The 21,348-nt window shown below is 36.4% G+C and overlaps 1 pseudogene; it reads left to right on the top strand.

The window, feature by feature from the left end:
* Window positions 1-1,686: 1,686 nt before the first annotated feature.
* Window positions 1,687-2,557, top strand: LOC112926341 (prostaglandin E synthase 3-like; annotated as a pseudogene).
* Window positions 2,558-21,348: the final 18,791 nt, after the last annotated feature.

Raw genomic sequence — 21,348 nt, 5'->3', positions numbered from 1 at the left:
CTATCGATACTTGGTGTCTGTACCCTAAATGATTATTTTCTTTCCTTTCTTCTTGAGGTTTATTGATTATGGTACAATTTACAAAGTTAATTTACTTGCATCAGAGGATTTACTCAAGTATAAAATGGACCAATAAGAATTCCGAAAACAAATGTCGGATTGCCCTACATGCAACCCAGTTTTGTTTCTAATATACTAACTTTTTTTTCTTCCTGGAGCAGAAAAGCTTACTGTTACAGGATTTAAAAAAAAAAAAAAAAGTCACTACTCTCTATGACCTATACTTCCTAACTCCCGACAGTGGCTACCACCTAAAATTATTTGACCAAATAGGAAGCTATAATCCATTTATCCTAATGTGATTCCTAGGTCTCTCATGACCTTTTTTACTAACTCTGAGCAAGATGGCTTTAACATTCCCCTTAGTTTAACTACACTTTAGACAGGTCTCTTTCTGACTATATGCCCTTAACTTCCCTTTTCTTAGAGCATTTATTTTAAATACTTGGAATTTTGATTTCTTTCTCTCCCCTTTTGAAATGTAGATAAAACCTCTCCCAGCCTCTATCCAGTTTTACAACCCAGAAATGTCTTTCTCAAGGACCTAGGAGTCATCTCTTTGAAATGTAATCATCAAGAAAGATAGCACCCCTATCTCTCAATGGAGGATAGACGCCTAACTTGATAAGTACCTATTAGCAAACACAGGTGGCTTAATCACAAAGAAAAACATTTTTCAAACTCAGGAATGATTCAGTGTACTGGACACATTCCACTGACCAACCCTAGTCTCCAGTACTTTTTCACTAGCTCACTTCAGCACTTAAATGCCTCTTACCTTTTTTTTTTTTTTAGTTTTTTTATTCATTTGAGAGAGAGAGAGAGAGCGAGCAAGCATGTGGGAGCAGGGGGGAGGAGGAGGGCCAAAGGGAGAGGGAGAAGCAGACTCCTCCCTGAGTAGGGGAGCCCAAGGTGCTCCTCAATCCCAGGACCCCGGGATCATGACCTGAGACAAAGGCAAACACTCAACTGACTGAGCCACCTAGGCATCCCTCCCTCCTACCTTTTGGTTCAGGGGAGTAGAGTTCAGTATCTCTCTCCTGTAGCAAGTCTTTAAGGATATTCTTGTTTGCTTAACTGTGGTGCAAGTTTTCTTTGACAATTCCCTCTTACGGAGTAAGTACTATGGCTTATCATTAAAATACATCCTTGCCAATATTCTCAACTCATTTTTCCCCCTTTTCCTTCCCAAATCAGTATAATCAGCCCCTCCAGTGCTTCATTTGGAGAAAAATACACAGCCAGCTGATTCACTTCACTCTCACGCTGTTGGCCTCAAGTCCTAGAACACTATATACAACCTCAAGGAGAAAATGATTTTTAGAGTAAAGGCCCAATTTTGTTAATGTACAATAAAGAATGTATCTTTTCACTCACCGTGAAAAGCATGTTTTGCCACAAGCATGTTTTGCCATTTTTAACTTCTCATATCTCCTCCATGATAATCTTCTATAGAGAACTGTGATGCTGAGATGTTTCTCCTCTCCCAAGACCAGAGTTGGTGCTCTCCCCACAATGCATTCTGGGGACCCACAGGAAGCCTGTTGATGCTATTGCCTAAGGGAAGCCAGAGGAGTCAGAGATACCCTACCCCACCCATTCACCTGTACCCCTGCTGGGTTTACCATGCAGCATGCTTCTTCAAAGTGGTATGATTGAAGGGACTTCGTCTTCATTAAATTTTGTGTTGAAGACAGTAAGATGTTAATGTAAATTTTGAAAAATGCAAACTTATATTCAGTTATTTTCGAGGAAGTAATAACTTTAAACATTTACATTAAATTGATCCTTTTCGCTGGATTGATCCAAATTATTCCAAGCATTAAAGGACAGATCAGTTTTTTTAAAAGATTTTATTTATTTATCCGTGAGAGACACAGATAGAGAGAGGCAGAGTCACAGGCAGAAGAAGAAGCAGGCTCCCTGCCATGGGCCCGATGTGGAACTCGATCCTGGATCCCAGGGTCACACCCTGGGCTAAAGGCAAATGCTCAACTGCTGAGCCACCCAGGCATCCTAAGACAGATCGATTTTATGTTGTTTACAAAAAGGTTAATCTGGCCAGTCATGATCAAGGTTAACAAAAGAAAGGGCAAAACTTTTATTGACTTAGTGTGGACTTCAATAATTGGACCGACTGGGATCCCCTGGGTGGCGCAACTGTTTGGCGCCTGCCTTTGGCCCAGGGCGCGATCCTGGAGGCCCGGGATTGAATCCCACGTCGGGCTCCCCGTGCATGGAGCCTGCTTCTTCCTCTGCCTATGTCTCTGCCTCTCTCTCTCTCTGTGTGTGACTATCATAAATAAATAAAAATTAAAAAAATAATAATTGGAACGACTGGGAAGATGATTCAGATGAAAACATATCTAATTTTGATCATTCCTCTGAGATGATGAACAACAGGAGTGGTGATGAGGATGCAGATTTATCAGAAGTAGATGGAGCAGATGATGGTTCACAAGACAGAGATAATGTAAAAATGCCAGCTCTGGAGTAAGGAATATTGTCATCACCAGAATTTGAAAAAGAAAAATAACTTCTCTGCAAGATTTCATAATTGAGAGAATTCCTGACTTGATAGCTCTAAAGACAGATGCTATATTTGCCTCTCCTAATCTTTTTCAACCTGTTTGTTTTTTTAAGGGCTTCACTAAAGGTTGATAGTACCATTGAATGGGGGCAATTTTAAGTCAGCTAAGGCAATAACCTTATGCATGAACTTTTCTCAGACTTCCATGATGCTGTTCAGGTACTAGGCAATTAATACAGAAGTTATGATAAATAAAAACATTTCATCTCAGTTTCCATTACTTCATAACATAGATACTGACATGATAGGAAGCTCTTGGCTTAGAAGAAAGATAACTAAATTTTGGATTTTAGAACATGGACACAAACAAATTGTTTGATACCTTAACTGGTAACTTGTTCCTCTGGTATATCCTCCAGGATTACTCTACTAATGTTTTATTTCTCAAAAAATTTACTTTATGTTATTGTAAGTAATCATTTGTCAGTGTTGCAGATGTATCTTAGCCATAATTAGCAAATGCCCTAACATGGATGATTCTGAAGCCTGTACATTTGGTACTGTTTAACCCTTAAACTTTTACATCTCTTAGGATGGAGGATGAAGAAAGGCTTAAGAGTCTATACATTTAGACCAAATTTGTATTTGCACTGTCAGTATAGCAGAAAAGTGAAAAAAATGTTGATACACTATTGGATTTTTTAAATTTCTTTTTTGGTTTCAGCTTGTCCCAGGCCAAAAGCCTCAATTTATGTTCATGACAGTGGAGATTTTTTTTTTTTAACTGTCTACATTCTTTCTAATACACTGTTGTAAGACAAAAAAAGAAAAAGAAAAAGGAAGAAAGAAAAAAAAGAAGAAAAGAACCATGATACTAAATTCCTGCACTTAAACTCCTATAATGGTTATCAGTTACTTCCTTGATTAGAATAATGCAATTACTATTAAATATCTAATCTCAAAATCAACTTAATTTTCCATAATTCAACCTAATTTCTATCTCTATTTTATTATTGTAGATGAAACATCTCAGTTCCTTTGAGGGTCATCACCACTCCCCATACTCACCTCCCAGGGATTTGTTACAGTACTAGAGTTTTATGCAGTGTCAAGGCAAGACTTGAGGGAAGGACAATGTACTCCTTGGCTTTACTGCAATAGTTTGACAATGAAATACATATCACCCAGTTGGTTGGGCTATTCCAGGTCCAGTGACATGAACTACTCTGTGCCAGATGGAACACAGTAATTTGGAGATATTGTCCAGGGCTCCATCTTCCTAGACACACCACTCACCTCTCTGTGGTGACTTGCTAGATCCTGTGTGATCTGCCAAAAGACTGTCCTGTTCACAAGATGCAACAATATCTCTCTCTTTCTGTCTTCCTGTTTGTCTCATTTTTCCCCTTCCTTCCTCTCCATCCTCTAGGTATCTCTGCTGTCTGTTCACTCTACAGTTCAAGGGATATCTTTTTATTTACGGGGTCATAGATAGGAGCCTACTTGCTCCCCTTGGCTTCCTTCAATATATATTGTTTATACAAGGAATCCTCTCCCTAATTGATGCATATAAGTCCTGGAAATAAAAAATTAAAAGGACTTACTGGGCTTGTCCTGTTTTCTTCTCTTCCATATCCCACCCCCAAAACACTAAGCACAGAGCCCACTAGTTTCTTGAATGGAGAGACATATAATGGTGGAAAAATTATGCCTTAATATCAATACCACAACATTTATAATTGTACTTCCAGTGCATCTCCTCACTCATATGCATTTTCCCTACATTCCTATAGCATTAGATAGTTCATACCTTCCTGAATAGATTTGCTCATTTGTATTTCCTAATCTTTGAATAGTTGTTTGTCCTCTGTCTGCTTAGAAGGACTCTATTTGTAAAGAGAAATCTGTGCAATATGATGAAAGAGAAGGAGATAAGGATGCCTATGCCAGCCCCTTCATATATTGGTATATCAGCCTTCTCCTAGAGGGTGGCAGCTATTTGTCCATGGACCAATTAAGAAGTCAGTGTAAATTCCTGCATTAAATGGTAGTAAAGGCAAATATTTTTTCCAGATAAAAATAAATATGTGTGTATACATATATATATATTCACATGTGTGTAGGTGTATATGTATGCATACAAACTCATATGTGTATTTTTAGAAGTGTATTTTAGAACACTTTCTTTAAACTTCTCACGGATCTGTTGACCATTTTGTAAACCCTGTAACATGCATGAATACTACTTTGAAGACTTCTACTTAATGTACATTCACCTCTAACATTTTATATATTTGAGCCACCATCTTAGTGTTCTGTCACCAAACTTTTAGATATGTTACAACTCATTACTCCCTAAGTTATATTATGTACTTGCTGAGTTTTGAGAGACAGATTATTCACTAGCTAGCAAGTGTGACCACACTTTGTTACCAACAAAGCCTCCACAAACTATTTCTTCCTGTGACTTACCCTTGAAGATGATGTTTATTTTCAGTATCATACAAGTGACTTTACTCTTAAATTCTAAGGATGAAGCTGCCTATACAGTTTAGACCTCGTCTACAGAAATCCCTAGTTAAACCCCTTTGGGAAAGAGTTTTTAATAGTAAGAAAAGTAATAGTGAAAAAACAGAGGGGCACCTGGGTGGCTCAGTTGGCTAAGTGTCTACCTTTGGCTCAGGTCATGATCCTAGGCTCCTGAGATGGAGCCCCAGCAGCATATGTATGGCTCCCCGCTCAGCAGCTTCTCTCTCTCCCTCTGCCTCTCCCTCTGATCAGGCTCTCTCTAACAAATAAAATCTGTTTTAAAAAAATAGTAAGAACTTAGATTATTATCCTCAATGATTTTTTAAATCTCCATCTACATTGTGTATCTTTATATAGTTTTTATTTTCATGGTTATCAACCATAGGTAGGCCTTTAATACAACCTAGAGATTCTTCTAGGTTCATTGGTCTACTTCTCTGACTTGGTTAATGGGATCTGTTTTAAATCTTGTCAAGGTTATTAATGACATTATGTTGCTGAATTATATGATCACCTTCTGGTTCTTATCTTGACCTATCAGCCATTATCAGGCTGTTTTGCTCTAGGATGGCCATTATCTGTCAGAGAAGCAGCTCTTTCAGTAATCAGACACTGACAAGTTAACTTTTACCTGTCAAGGATTCAATCAAGACTCCTTGCAATAAAAAACATTTTTCTTTACTTTTAAAGTTTTTAATTCCAGTGCACATAATATTAAGTGTTACATTAATTTTGGGGATACAATATACTGATGAGTCAATAATTCCATATGTCACCCAGTGTTCATCAGGACAAGTGCTCTCCTTAATCCCCATGACCTATTTCACCCATCCTCCCCCTCCCCCATCTCTCCTCTGGTAACCATCAGTTTGTTCTCTATCAGTTCAGAGTCTGTTTCTTGTTTGTGTCTCTCTCTCTCTTCTTCCTTTGCTTGTTTGTTTTGTTTCTTAAATCCACATATGAATGAAAATCATATGGCATTTGTTCAAAAGACATTTTTCTTGATCAGGGTTCTACTTATATAGCTTTAAATTTGCCATTCCCTGCCTTTTACTCTTTATTCCAACTACACCAATTTCCTCACATCTTGAGTTTCTGCAAATGCTGTTCCTCTCTGTAATGATGCCATCTAACATGCAGCACAGGATCTGGAAAGCCATCACTATGCACCCACATTTAATTTTCTTTCCCTTGTCTGGGTCTCAGACTTCTTATTTCCAAAACTACCTCTGAGACAGCCATTTTAAAAATTGTTTTATTGTCTGTTTTTTTACTGGCTTTTCCATAAAATGGTAAGTCCTTTTGCATAGTTTAGGAACTTGCAGAGAATAGCCATTCCATAAATATTTGCTAAATAGATTAAAGAATGAATCTCCATTTTTCTCCACTTTTCCTTTTCCTAACTTTTTCACTTGTAAATATTTTGAAACTTTAGAAGTAAAATTATTTTGTTTTTTTTGTTTTGTTTTTAAAAGTAAAATTATTTTGAAAAAAATCAGATTCTCATAACCATGATATAGTAATATTTATAAATACAACAATACAAACATTTTTACTTTCAGTTTCAAAATTGTTTCATATTGTTGACATTAAAAACAAAATTGTCTTCCTAAAGATGTTAGAAAATGAATTAATATGTTGAATAAAACAGAAATCAGAGCTTTTGGGGTCATTTAATGTTTAACATTTAAAAACAAGATGTACTATGTTTTTATTTTTCTAAGATTCTCTAATTAAAGATAAATCTTGCTAGTATTCTACATTCACTGAAGAGTTGCAATATAATTTGTAAGGCAGGAAGATTTAAATACTATGCTTTGCTTATTAATTCCCTGAATTAGAACAGTTCTTCAAGGAAAAACAACTAAATTGTAGCCAGCGTGAAGAAATTGGATTCAGTGATGATTGCTATCTTTAAAGCTTGTGACCTTACATTATTCTGTCATATGCCTAAAGGCATGGAAAGTACTCTAAATTAATTTTAGGACTACACAAAAATGTTTCCTTTAATCACAGAATCCAAGAGCAGTATGCCTCCTGGTCCTCTGCTATCATGTTTTTAATCTTCATAACATGATTATGTAATGTGTCCTATTTATACCAAAAATTCTGCAAATTTTTCCAGAACTATTTTTTTTTTTAAATCTTGGCAATAAAATGTACCTCTTTGTACCTCCTCCCAGTGCTTCTCTGAAATAAGGGAAAAAATGTTTCTTTGCATGTATGTTCAATCAACCTGTCTTCTCCCTGTGTTTAAAGATGCCCTTAGGACTGCCATTAACAAACAGTGATGCTCATATATCTTGAATATCCTTGTATGTTTTCAAAGTGTCAGAAACTTAATGAGAGTTTAACTTGTGCCAAGCATTTAAATTTTCACAGTAACCCTGTCTGTGTCATCACTCACTTTATGGATAAGGAAACAGAGTTCTAGAAAAGTTTATTAACTTGCCCAAGATCAGTTATCTAGTAATGGAAATATGATTTTATAGAGCCAAATTTACGGGAAATATGGCATGAACATAGATGATCATTATGTCTTTGCCTTCCTCCTACAAATTAAACAACAAAGACTAAAAAATGATTAAAATTAGTGGAGAAATTACATCAGTCTTAGACATTATGTAAAAAATTATTTTTTATGGCATAAAATTATTATGCCACCAATGTCAAAGAATTTCTAGATATGATGCAGATATAACTAAAAATAAGCCATTGAGGACAAACATTATCTCTTGTGGGGAAAGTAATACTGTAATCCCTGAAAGCAAAAAGAGGCAACTGCTAAGAGCTTGGAAAATGCTGTCTCCTGAGGCAGCAGAAGGACATAAGATACACAGGGGCTGCATAAAAGACATAAGGACACAGTCCAGGAGAGGAAGCAGCCTGGGCAGAAAGCTAGTTATGAAAGCACCTTGTAGGTGCAGAAATTTTTCTAGAGAGAGTATTCTAGGTAAAGATTATGTAGCCATCATCAGCTCACTCATCACTTTAATTAAGCTAGAGGATCACCTAGAATGAACTGATTGAAGATTAGAAGATAAAAATAATATCTTAACAAAAATTATCATATTTGATATCTCTATTTCTATTTCTTCCATTCTTTCTTGATCCTACTCCAACATGACTTTTCCCTCCCTCTCTCCACTGAAATATATCTTGTCAGGATCACTAATGACTTTAATGTTGCTGAGTCAAATAATCATCCAGCTGATCATTCCTTTCTCCTTAAGTTATTTCTTCCCTTGGCTTCCAGGAAATCACACTCTCCTAATGTTCTCCCTAGTACTTGTTCCCATCTCAGTCTCTACAGCTTGCCCACATCCTCATGCTTAATGTCATAGTGCCTGTGCTTAATGCTTGGTTCTCTTTGTCAAAGACACTCTCTGTGATCTCATCTAGTCTCATGACTTTAACTACCATCTAATTACTGAGGATAACTCTCAAAAATATGTCTCTAACCTGATTTTCTTTGGTGGACTCCATCAACATGCCCAGTTGCCTATACAATCCGTTTTCTTGGATATCTTATAGAAATCTGAAACATAAATATCCAATGTAGAATTTCTGAACACTTTGCACAAATCTGCACTACTTCCCCATTTTAGTTAATGGGAATGGAATCTTTTAATTCTTTGGCCAAAATCTAAGCAAATTTGTGAGCAAATATTGGATTTTTTATTTGTACTTAAATACTAATTAGAGTGAATACATAGGAACAGAAGCCAAAAGAATAGAAATAAAGATGAGAAGACATTTTATGCCCTATGTTAATAATTTTTGAATTATATGAATGCAATACCTGTACAAAAGTTAGTTGTAAAATTCCATAGGCTGAAGTGAATATGGATATATTACTCAGAAGGACAATGATAAATAAAAAATTAAAATATTACCTCTCTGAGAAGAAATAAAAGTTGCATATTCCCATTCTTTTACAATTTAGAATTAGAATTTTATTATCTGCATAATGATCCATAGCATAAAAACAACACAGTCTTTAGCCTTATCATTTGCTACCAATAAAGAGTTTATATAGATGAATTGCTTTTAAAAATCAGTATTTATTAATCTATTTCTATGAGTGCTTATTGCTTCTTGTGTCACCAGTCAATAGTATTTATCTGCTAAATAGTCCATAAAATTTAGATGAGTAATAAAATGAGAAGTAAGGACAGCCTGAATTTTGTTTTATTCCTCATGTTTTAATTTCTGTTCTTGGGATGACTGGGTGGCTCAGCAGTTGAGCATCTGCTTTTGGCTCAGGGCATGATCCCAGGGTCCTGGGATCAAGTCCTACATTGGGCTTCCTGCGAGGAACCTGCTTCTCCCTCTGCCTGTGTGTCTCTGCCCACCCCCACCCTGTCTCTCATGAATAAATAAATAAAATCTTTAAAAAAAAAAACTGTTCTTAAATTTCAAAACATGATGAACTATACTTTAATGCTTATATTTAACTGTAACTTCTGCTTGTAAAAAATGTTTTGATTATATTTTGAAATGTACAATTGTAGGATACACCACCACCACCAAAGGAGATACTAATAAAATGCAAAGAATTAAAGATATTGAAAACAAATTCATCATTAATCTTATGGCACAGGATAGAGAGAATTTAGAAGAAAAAATATGGAAGCTATAGGTTTCCTTTTAAATGTAATCCAAACAATCAGTGGTAGAGAAGCTGTGAAGTTCACTTTCAACTTCAATATATAAAGAGCTTGAAAGTCATTACTCCCATGAAAAACTGAAAATAAACCACTTTTCTTGGACCGATTGGAGAATTAGGCGGTCCAGAGTAAGCTCTGAAATCCAAAGAGAAAGGTTAATATAGAGAATCTCAACTAAGACCTGCTTACCTAGAGCAGAAGATATTATAGCCATAAAACAATTGGAGTACTTAAATAATTTGGGCAAACTGTTGAAGGCTTAGTCTGGACTAAGTAGCATAAGAGTGGGAAACTCCTGGGGGCTACAATCATAAAGAGACCTGCACACTTTTATGGGTTTTACCTCCAGGAATCCTAGGTTCTCATGGTTTCTCATGGTGAAGATCAGGGACAAATCCCCTCATGTTTCTGGCAGGAGTAGGGGAAAGGTAAGCATTTTGAAATATATTCAGAGCATGAAAAAGAACTTCTTCCCAAGGGAAACAACTTTACCAGAACCATATCTACCTGGGGAAAAAGCAACTAGCTAAATCCAGCTTTGGCCTTCCTGTCTTCCCTAAAGAAAGAGAGAGAGAAAAAATAAGAAATATATATGAAAGTCACATCCCAGGAACATAGGCCCACTAAAAGACTGAGATTTAATTCAGAAGATTATAGAACACTTCCCCTTCCTTCACCTAATGTCTTACCACCATATCAACAGGACTTCAGAATAACAGTAGATTATAGCTAAAAGAGCTTTAAAAGACAGATTCAATTTAAGGGGTTCTTGGAGACACCCAAAGACAGAAAGGTAGAAAAAAATAAGGACACTGGAGCTCAGTGGAACCTATGGTGCTTATGATGTGATTTGATGTCAGGGTCTAGGAGCAAACAGTCAAGAAAGAATTCTTGAGACATTCTTGGTGCAAAAAAACAGGTGGACCTTTATTTGTTTTGGGTTTTTGTTTGTTTAAGATTTTATTTATTTATTCATGAGAGAGAGAGAGAGGCAGAAACACAGGCAGAGGGAGAAGCAGGCTCCATGCAGGTCCATGCAGGGAGCCTACGCCCTAGGCTGAAGGTGGCACTAAAACCGCTGAGCCTTCAGGGCTACCCAAAAAAGGTGGTTTTATTAAAGTATAAGGATAGGACCTGTGGGCAAAAAGAGCTGCACTGGTATTGTGAGGACCTATCCATTGTATACATTTAAGTTAGGGTGGGAGAAGAGATGGGCAGAGATAAAGGAAGTTTCCAAAAGGATTTTCATGTTGAAGAAGACTTACAGGATCCTGGAGATGTTGCTATTATCAAGCTAAGGTTGCTTCTTGCCTTTAGCAAAACATTAACATTAAGACAGTTGGGAGTTCCTAAGAGGAATGTCATACTCTGCTGCTTTCAAGTATTTGTCAATGGGCTGCAAGGTGTAAGGAAATTTAACTTTATCAACATTTCCTGTTACCTTTATTCTCCACATTTTTGACTTTTAAATCTTTAAGATTGACAGTGTAAGGTCTTATCTTCTGTAACTTCTTCCTGTTGAATAGGAATGTAGAGAAGTCCCTACCTATGGATCATCCTTGATCGTTAGAAATATATCTAATATAAAATAAATATATTATTTTATAAATATATTACTCTAATATATATAATTAATATAATGTAAATTAGAATAACAAGAAAAAAGAGAAGACCAAAAGAGTCCTTTGGTAGTTAACTCCTTCCAATCCAGGAGTTTAACCGATCATTAAAGGAGACAGATGGATCATTTAAAGTGCCTATTTGAGTATTCATGTCTTCTAGTAACCCTGTCATATTTTGTGGTAATCTGGAGTATATGCATATATACATAGTACTTTTTAAATAAAGCACAGTTTCTTCCTTGAGCCACAGCCAGGGTATCAAGAGCCATTTAGTTTTGGAGGGCCATCTTTTGAATTTGTGGGTGACTGCATATTGGTCTTGTTTAAAGGTGGCCATTGTATGCTTGGCTAAAGCCCCGAATTTGCAATTTTACATTAATAGAGGCAGCTACTGGAACAAATGTGGCTAAGGGATGAAACCATCAAGAAGCCTTCCATATTTGATGTCTAGCCTTAACAATATCTTAATTTTGAGGAATCACTGGCAAATGGGGAAAACCCAACTGTCATCATCATTATCAAGAGGAAAATCTTTTAAGTCTGATCTGCATTTAGAATAAACAACATCAATAAATTCTGAACAGTTCTATATAAGTATGATGGACAGGTCCTGGCATAAGGGCAGTTTTAGTTTGCAATGACTTTAAGTCAAGAGAATGGAAGAAGATTGGAAACCTTAGTTTCAAGAGTGACAGCTAGATAAGTTACGGAAACCAGAAGAATTCAGGAAATCATGTTAAAATTTAGTATCTACCAAGATGTTATTGAAACATTTTCTCTCTATAATCACTCTCATTTTTATTCAGAGATAGCCAAACCAAGACTAATTCATTTGTTTTTTAAAGATTTTATTTACTTATTCATGAGAGACACAGGCAGAGGGAGATGCAGGTTTCCTGCAAGGAGCCTAATATAGGACTGGATCCCGGATTCCCAGATCATGCCCAGAGCAGAAGGCAGACACTCAACCACTGAGCCACCCAGGTGTCCCAAGACTAATTCATGTGTAAAACAAGTCCAGTTTTAATAAACTTGACCTAGTTATTTAAATAAGCTCAGTAAAACCAGTGATTGATTATATAGACCTTGTAAAATCTGCTTTGCTGGAAATTTTTATAAGGAATCTCTAGATTGAACTTTTAGTAGCCTCTCTAGGCCAGAAGCCAAAGGCAAACACTTGCTATCAGACATGCCTGTAATACCTTATAGACTTGGGTGAATTCCTCTTCTCAAAGTCACCAAAATATCTCAGGGTTCCTGCACCTGCCAGGATGACATTCTTTACTCACCTGATAAGGCTGCTGGGAACTCTGTAAGCAAAGTACCAGGCCAACATTTCTAAGGGGCTCTATTGGCTCCATAAAGTCAACCTTAGTTCCTTAAAGCTGTCTGATCATATCTGAGTTCATGCATGTCTCTCATGTACGACATTCCAGTCAAAGCCTTGGTAAAATAATCAATGTTTCCAATGATATCCTGTTACAAGGGGAACAAATTCTTATTGAACTTACGCAAATAATTGTAATTACCATGATAGAAAGAATACTCATTAAGACTTTCCTGAATTTCAGGGAGTTCAGGTTAGAGAGAAAAGTTAAATGCTTCAATTTGTTCACAAATACTTTATCTCATTTCTGTAAATCATAGTTATTTTAAGAGAAATTTCCTTTAATCGGGAAAAGCAAGTATTAGAGAACTAGCAATATTTCAAACAAGAGTCACAAAGACTATAAAGATATTCTGCAATTTATTTAGTCCCATGTTACTAATTCTTACTCAGTTTCAGTGCAGCCTTTTTACTTCTAGAAATTCTTACACATTTTAGTTTTATGATCTTGAAGATATCAATTCCTATATTTGTCAAAAGCTCTTTTTATAAATCTCCTTGAAGATGAAACACATTTCACAAGAGAATAAGAATAATAACTACAAATGACAAAAGACTCAAGAATGGACATTGTTAAAGATCTGATGAGAATTCATTATAGTATAGCTGACAAGGAAATTCAGTTTTTTCTGTGATACATAACACTTCAATAATCACAATATTAAGTGATGGCCTTTACCTAAACATATTAAAACTTTCAGAAATTGCATATAACTTCTAGAATAGTTATAGAATTTACTCAAACAGCATAACCCAAGGCTTATCATTTGTTTAACAGTGCTTGTGGAGTAACTTAACATACCAAATAAAAAGGCCTAATTAGAGACTTCATTTACAATTCAAATTTCAGGGAAGTTTGTTAAAATCCTCAAAGTTTTAAAACACCTGCTTAAATAAGATTACAGCTACTCAAGGACCTGATAAAGACAAAACATAGAAACTAGTTTTTCTGGGCAGATAAAGAGAAGACAGGATAAAAAAAAACCTTGTTTACATTTTCTTATCAAGAGCACATCAAGGTCCAAGAAAACTTTGATTTTAATAGAGACAAAGCAGAATTTCAATCTTGTACCAGTGTATTTTTAAAATCCAGTCATTTTAAGTTTAGTCCAACCTCAAGGCATATAAAATTTATTTTCAAAGATTTCCCTATTTTCATCAGTCTTAATTATATTTAACAAAATTTTAACTCTTAGAAACTTGAGACTCCAGTGAAAACTAAGTAGTAACCAACTGTGAATTGTTACATCAGAATTCTTTAAATGGCAAATTTATGAATCAATTAAGCATAAAGCATGTTTTCCAACAGACTCAAATATCCTTAGTTTCTCTGCAATAAGAAGTCAAAAGCTGATAAAGCTTATGTTTAGTAATCAATGCTTTAGTATTTTATCTCATTTGGAAAAGACTTAGATGTCCAATGAACTCAATTTCATCCAAGCAAAACTTTAAAGTTTCAGTTTACCAAAGGCTTTGAAATTATCATAACAATTACCCATGAAAACTCTGAGACAGATAAAGTTAACCATCATTTTAAGACATTTTTTTGCTGACTAACTGCAACAGAAAATCAAGTTTATTTGACCTTTAGTAAACCTTGGTAGAATAAAAGTATTATATAAAATGCTGATAACTATAAAGACCTGTTCAATTAAACCAACAGACTTAAATTAGTTAAAATACCGAATATGTTCCAGTTGGGTCCACCTAAAAGTCAATCAATTTATTTCCCACTGTCAATTTTTACCTGGGGCACTGGTGGGGAAACCTGAAGTGAGCAGTGTAAGTCCAAGGGTTAGCTCTTTACTCCTTGACAGTGAGGAGGGACCAATGGTGATGGAGGCACCCATGATGAAGTAAGAGCCAGTTATGTAGTGGGTACAGAAACAGGAGGGGGAGGGGAAGGCAGAAGAGGGAGGTGCTGACAAGACTAAAAGGCAGATATAAAACCAGAGGGATCCCTGGGTGGCGCAGTGGTTTGGCGCCTGCCTTTGGCCCAGGGCGCGATCCTGGAGACCTGGGATCGAATCCCACATCGGGCTCCCGGTGCATGGAGCCGTCTTCTCCCTCTGCCTGTGTCTCTGCATCTCTCTCTCTCTCTCTGTGTGACTATCATAAATAAATAAAAATTAAAAAAAAAAAAAAAAAGATATAAAACCAGAGGGCAGAGAAAGGAGTCCTAGTCCTAAAACTTGTCAGCTAGGATAGATGAGCAGACCCATGTTTCTTCTATCAAGTGAAAAAAGGCAGTCCATGTCAGGTTAGAGAAGATAGGCAACTTAACTGAAACAAAAGGAGTTTTGTCAGCTGCTTGGGAATATTCCTTAAAATCCCCTTTCCAAGACTAACGAGAGACAATTAATTGGTTTCAATTATCATAGGAAATGAATAAGTGGGAGATCTCCACATTACAAGAGTAACCTGGATCTATTAGGAAGAACAGTGAGAGAGTCAGTATTGCCTTCCTTAGGAATGGTCTGTGTTTCCTCCAGCAACCTGGATTAGCTATGAGGAAGCCTATTTAGATATTCATCCAATATATCAGGAGGGGAGTTACTAGCCTGATTAGTGGCCAAACACATTCTGCAAGAGGCGTGTAGGTTAGGGTCCTCATTTAGAGCCATGAAGGCCTGGACCTAGGGTATCTCTGTCCATTTGCCCTGTTTCCTACAGAAGAGATCTAATTGATAAATCATATATAAGCTTGATGTCCTATTTATAGATCATTTTTCCTTATCTCCTAAGGAGTACTGAGCCCATGCAGTGTTATAGAAGAAGACCAATTTTTCTTTTGTTTTGTTTTGTTTTTAATCTTTGCAATCCAAATTGTTTCCAGTGGGTTAACAGGCATCCTAAGGGAGAGTCCTTGAGAACTGAGGAAGAAGCCTAGAAGGTACATTACCAAGAAAATCGCCCGGACTCCCTGGTGGCATCCTATGCAGGATATGTCAGAGGTTCCCAATGTCAAAACAGCCAGAGGCATCCCTTGAATGAAATTGCTATGATCACCACCCTACCCTGTAAGAGGGAAGCCAGCATGCTTCCTACCAAACTGCTTTCCCATTGTGTTCTAGACTTCAAATAAGTGTTGGTGAATGGACCAAAATACCTTGCTATGCTGTGCCTTGAAGAATCCACAGTTTTTAACCCATGGAAAAGACAATAAAAGTTTTGCAAGGGGAAATTACCCAATTTTGTAATTTAGGTAGTTAGTAGGGGACTTTGATGGAAAGCAGTAAAGATAGAAATCCATCATAATCTAAGCCATATTCCTACACATGTAATCCTTACAGTCAATTTCCTTAGGAAACGGTTCCCAGTAGTTTTAATTCATACTGGTACTGATTTCAGCCAGCTCCAAGTGGGGGTCTCATGGCCAGAGTGACTAGACCAGAGATGTGAAAGAGATCACATTAGACCAATGAGGAGGAAATCCTACACAAGAATCAAGATTGAGAGCTGTTCCAGTGACTTAGTGGCTGTCCTGTGCCCAAGAAAGATAACTTTGTGTAAGAGTAGGAAAAAAGAGAGAGCATGAAGTTTCTGGGTCTTACTACCATTCTAGCCATGGTAATAGCTTCCAGGCAAAAGGCAGGCTTTTTATTCTCTCCCATAGAGTAGTCATGGACTGGAGTATTGCAGCCTGAGCACATGGAAGTGTTCCAATCAGACGATACTCTTGAAAAGTCTCTGAAATAAAACTAAAGGAAGAGGAAGTTTACATCAAGGCTCAGAGTCCAGATGAGAATACTCAGTCCCCACACTGAGCACCAGAATGATGTGATTTGATGTAGGGGTCTGAGAGCGAACGGTCCAGAAAAAATTCATGAGATGTTTATGGTGGTTTTATTTAAGCACAGGGACAGGAGGCTTGCAAAAGAGCTTATTGATTATATACTTTTATATTGGGGGAAGCAGAGATAAAACAAGTTTCCAAAAGGATTTTCATGTTAAAGAAGATTTACCAGATCCTGAAAGTCTGGCTATTGTTAAGCTAAGGTTGCTTTTTGCCTTTAGCAAAATGTTATCATTAAGACAGTTGGGAGTTCCTGGAGGAATGTCATAATCAGCTTAAGTATTTGTCAATGGGCTGCAAGTTGTAAGGAAATTTAATTTTTTCAACATTTTCTTTTGCCTTTGTTCTGCACATCAGTTGTAGCTACAATAAACATTAAACATAATGCAACTCTTAGTAAAATTAAAATCTGATACTACAACCCTGTTTATTTCAGTTCCTATTATTTAATACGTAATTTCCAGCTTTAGGAAAAAAAAATTACAAAGTGTGCTGTGATGCTTAGTTTTATGTATCAATTAGACTGGGCCAGGGGGTAGTCAGATATTTAGTAAACCATTATTCCTGGTATGTTGGTAAGGGCATTTTGGATGAAATTAACATTTGAATCAATAAGCTGTGTAAGGCAGATTGCCTTCCCTATGGTGAACAGGATTCAATCTATCAACTGAAGGCCTGACTAGAACAAAAAGGCTGAGTAAAGTAAGGGAGAATTCCTTCTGTTTGACTGCCTCAGAGCTAGGATATCAGTCTCTTCCTGCTTTTAGACTCAACCTCTTCCTAGGTGTTGAGATTACTGGCTTTTGGACTGTACACCATCAGATGTTGGTTCTCAGGCTTTTGGACTGGAACTAGAATTATATCATCAGCCTTTCCATGTCTCCAGCTTGCTGACTGCAGTTTTGAAAATGGTCAGTCTCCAGAATCATCTGAGTCAAATCCTTATAATTCCTTATAATAAATAAAAGGATAGATGACAGGTGAAAAAAAGGAGAAAAAAGGAAGGAAGGAAGGAAGGAAGGAAGGAAGAAAGAAAGAAAGAAAGAAAGAAAGAAAGAAAGAAAGAAAGAACATCCTATTGATTCTATTTATTTTGGAGAACTATGACTAATTCATATCCTAAAATGAAATGAAAAAAAACATAGTGTGAATAGACAAAGCAAACATCAGAAACAGACTCCTATATGACACAAATTTGGAATTATCAGTTAGGGAATTTAAAGTAATTATGATTAATATGTTAAGAATGGAAATATATTAATGGAAAAAGTAGATAACATGCAAGAACAGCTGGGTAATATAGGCTGAGAGAAGGAAATTCAAAGAAAGAATAAAAAAGAAATTCTGGATATAGGAACACAGAGACAAAAATGCCTTATTGGGCTCATTAGTACTTAATACAACTAAGGAAGGAATAAGAGATAGATATAGATATAGATATAGATATAGATATAGATATATAGATATAGATATATAGTTATCCACACTTATATATATCTATCTATCTCTTTCAAGATAAGACCATATAAATGTTGTTATGTGTATATGTATATATATATATATAAAGAGACAATGACCACATAAGCATGGGTTTATTTCTGGACTCTGTGCTTGTTCTCTTGATCAAATTGTCTGTTTTTGTGCCAGCACCATGCTGTATTGATTACTACAGCTTTGTAGTATATCTTGAAATCTGGGACTGTCATACTTCCAGCTTCGTTCTTCTCAAGATAACTTTGGCTATTTGAGGTCTTTGGTGGTTCCATACAAAACTTAGGATTGTTTGTTCTAGTTCTGTTCTATTTATGCTAAATGGAGTAATTAATCGAGAAAAACAAATATCACACTATATTACTTATATGTGGAATCTAACAACAAATGAACAAACAAGAAAAGCATCCCCCAGCCCCTAGACTCTTAAAATAGAACAAACTGGTGGTTGCCAAAGAGGACATCAGTGGGGCCATAGGCAAAATGGATAAAGGAGTTTAAGAGGTATAAACATATTTATAAAATGAATAAGATATGGAGATGAAAAGTACAGCAGAGAAACTTGAGGGCACCTGGGTGGCTCAGTGGTTGACCATCTACCTTTGGCTCAGGTCATGATCCCAAGGTCCTGGGATCAAGTCCCGAATCAGGCTCCCCACAGGGAGCCTGCTTCTCCCTCTGCCTATGTCTCTGCCTCTCTCTGTGTGTCTCTCATGAATAAATAAATGAAATCTTTTTTAAAAAAGAAAAGAAAATATGTTCAATAATATCTTAATAACTTTTTTTTAAACACTCTTGCCATTTCCTGTTACCTGATTGTTTTTGTTTTTGTTTTTGTTTTAAGATTTTATTTATTTATTCATAGAGACACAGCTAGAGAGAGAGGCAGAGATGCCCGATGTGGGACTCGATCCTGGGTCTCCAGGATCATGCCCTGGGCTGCGGGCGGTGCTAAACCGCTGTGCCACCAGGGCTGCCCTATCTTTTAAAATTTTTTTTTAATTTTTATTTATTTATGATAGTCACAGAGAGAGAGAGAGAGGCAGAGACATAGGCAGAGGGAGAAGCAGGCTCCATTCACCGGGAGCCTGACGTGGGATTCGATCCCGGGTCTCCAGGATCGCGCCCTGGGCCAAAGGCAAGCGCCAAACCACTGCGCCACCCAGGGATCCCAGGGCTGCCCTATCTTAATGTTGGGCCCTGGCTCACGGGTGCCGACGTGTCCCGGTGGACGCCCCAGAGACTCAGACCCCAGACAGGCATATGCAATTAGCAAGAGGGTTTATTGGACGTTTGCGCAAACGGGCTCCCGCCTCCGAAGAGGAAGAGAGCCCCGATTAGCAATTACAGGTATCTTTTAAAGGTAAAAGAAAAAAACCGCTTCAAGACAAAAGAACCGTGGGAGTCGCATAGCATTCAGGTTACCGATTTCTCAGAAGGTCAACATGAACCTATTCAGGGACATTCCAATCAGGGTGTGGGGGAAATGGTTTTCTTATCACAAACAGAATGCTTTTTGTTGCTAAAACTTCAGGAAGGCACCTGGATGGGCTGCCTCTGGATTAGGGCTGATCCTACTTACAGGGGGGTTTCTTCATTAATAACTTTGTATGGTGACAATGACTACACTTATTGCAGTGAGCATTATATAGGATTGTCAAATCAATATATTGTACATTTGAAACTAATATAATATTGTATATCAATTATACTTTAAAAACTGAAAAAACTCACGAGGAGGAAGAGATAATCTGAATATGTCGATATTGATTAAAGAAATTAAACCAATAATTAAAAGGCTTCTTAGGTAGAATGCAGCAAGATCATATCGTCTAAATGGTTAATTCTGCTAAACATTTATGAAAGAAACAATACCAGTTTTTTAAATCTTTCCCAGAATCTTTCCCAGAAAATACAGACAGGGAGCACTTGCTAACTCATTATATGAGGTTAGCATTACCCTAATATCAAAACTAGGTAAATAAATAAATAATGAGAAAGGAAAACTACAGACCAATATCTCTGATGAGTATAGTTACAAAAGTTCTTAACAAAATTTAGCAAAATTGAGTACAAAAATTAAAATAAAAAGAGTTATACACTACAACCAACTGAGATTTATTCCAGCTAGGCAAGTCTGATTCAGCATTCAAAACTCAATAAAGTCCACCACATCAAAGAATAAAGAAGAAAAATCAACGATCACATTAACTGACAGAAAATGCACTTGGCAAAATCTGGCATACATTTAAGATAAAATCTTTCAGCACACTAGGAATAGGAGGGATCTTCCTCAAGTTCATAAAGAATATTGACAAAATATCTATAGCTAACATCAGACCTAATGATGAGGAACTGGATACTATCCCCTCCCAATCAGAAATAAGGCAAGAATGCTCCATTTCACCATGCCTTTTAAACATCTAGCTAGGAATATAAGCTAGTACAATAAGACAAAACAAGGAAATAAAAGGCATACAGATTGGAAAGGAAGAAATAAAACTATCTTTTCTCACAAATTACATGATTATTTATGTAGACAATCAGAAAGAATTAACACACACACACACATGCAAAAACCTTCCTGGAACTAACAATCCATTATTAAAAGTCACAGAATACTAAATTTGTATATATAAACTCAATTGCTTTACTATCTGCCAGCAGTGAACAAGTAGAATTTGAAATTAAAAACAATACCATTTACATTAGCACCAAAAAAAGAAATAATTAGGTAAAAATCTAAGATGATACGTCCAGGATCTATATCCAGATAACTATAAAACTCTTACTAAAGAAATCAGAGATGTGACTTAATGTAATGCGACCATACACTGTCCTCAAACTTGCTGCGATGGGTTGCATTATTTGAGAATGTCCTCATTATAAATCTTCTGTGAAGACAAGCATCATCTTCTAGTGAAAATAAAACTCCTTTAATTGTATCATTTGCTTACTTCAAAGTTTTAGGCTCTTTTAACATGGTACACAATTATTATTGGGCCAAGTATCGTGACAGGAATCAACATGTGCTAACATTTTATGGATAAGTCTGAGGACAGATATAGGAGAAATAGACTGGAGATCCGGCTGAGTCATGAATATGTGGTACAACTTTTAAGAGTCCTGATTGATTATTTAGATTATTTTTTGAGTGATATTCTGGTACATTGATCATGACCTGATTTTATACTTCATCTTTTCTCTTTCTTCCAAGTTTCAGTTTGTATATCTGTAAAGTAAGACTGGAGATATTTGCTTTT

The sequence above is a fragment of the Vulpes vulpes genome, chromosome 1 (assembly GCF_048418805.1).
Source record: "Vulpes vulpes isolate BD-2025 chromosome 1, VulVul3, whole genome shotgun sequence".
In the NCBI taxonomy this organism is placed as follows: Eukaryota; Metazoa; Chordata; class Mammalia; order Carnivora; family Canidae; genus Vulpes; species Vulpes vulpes.
Note: the sequence above shows the minus strand (reverse complement) of the source record. Positions and strands in the feature narration are given on the sequence as shown.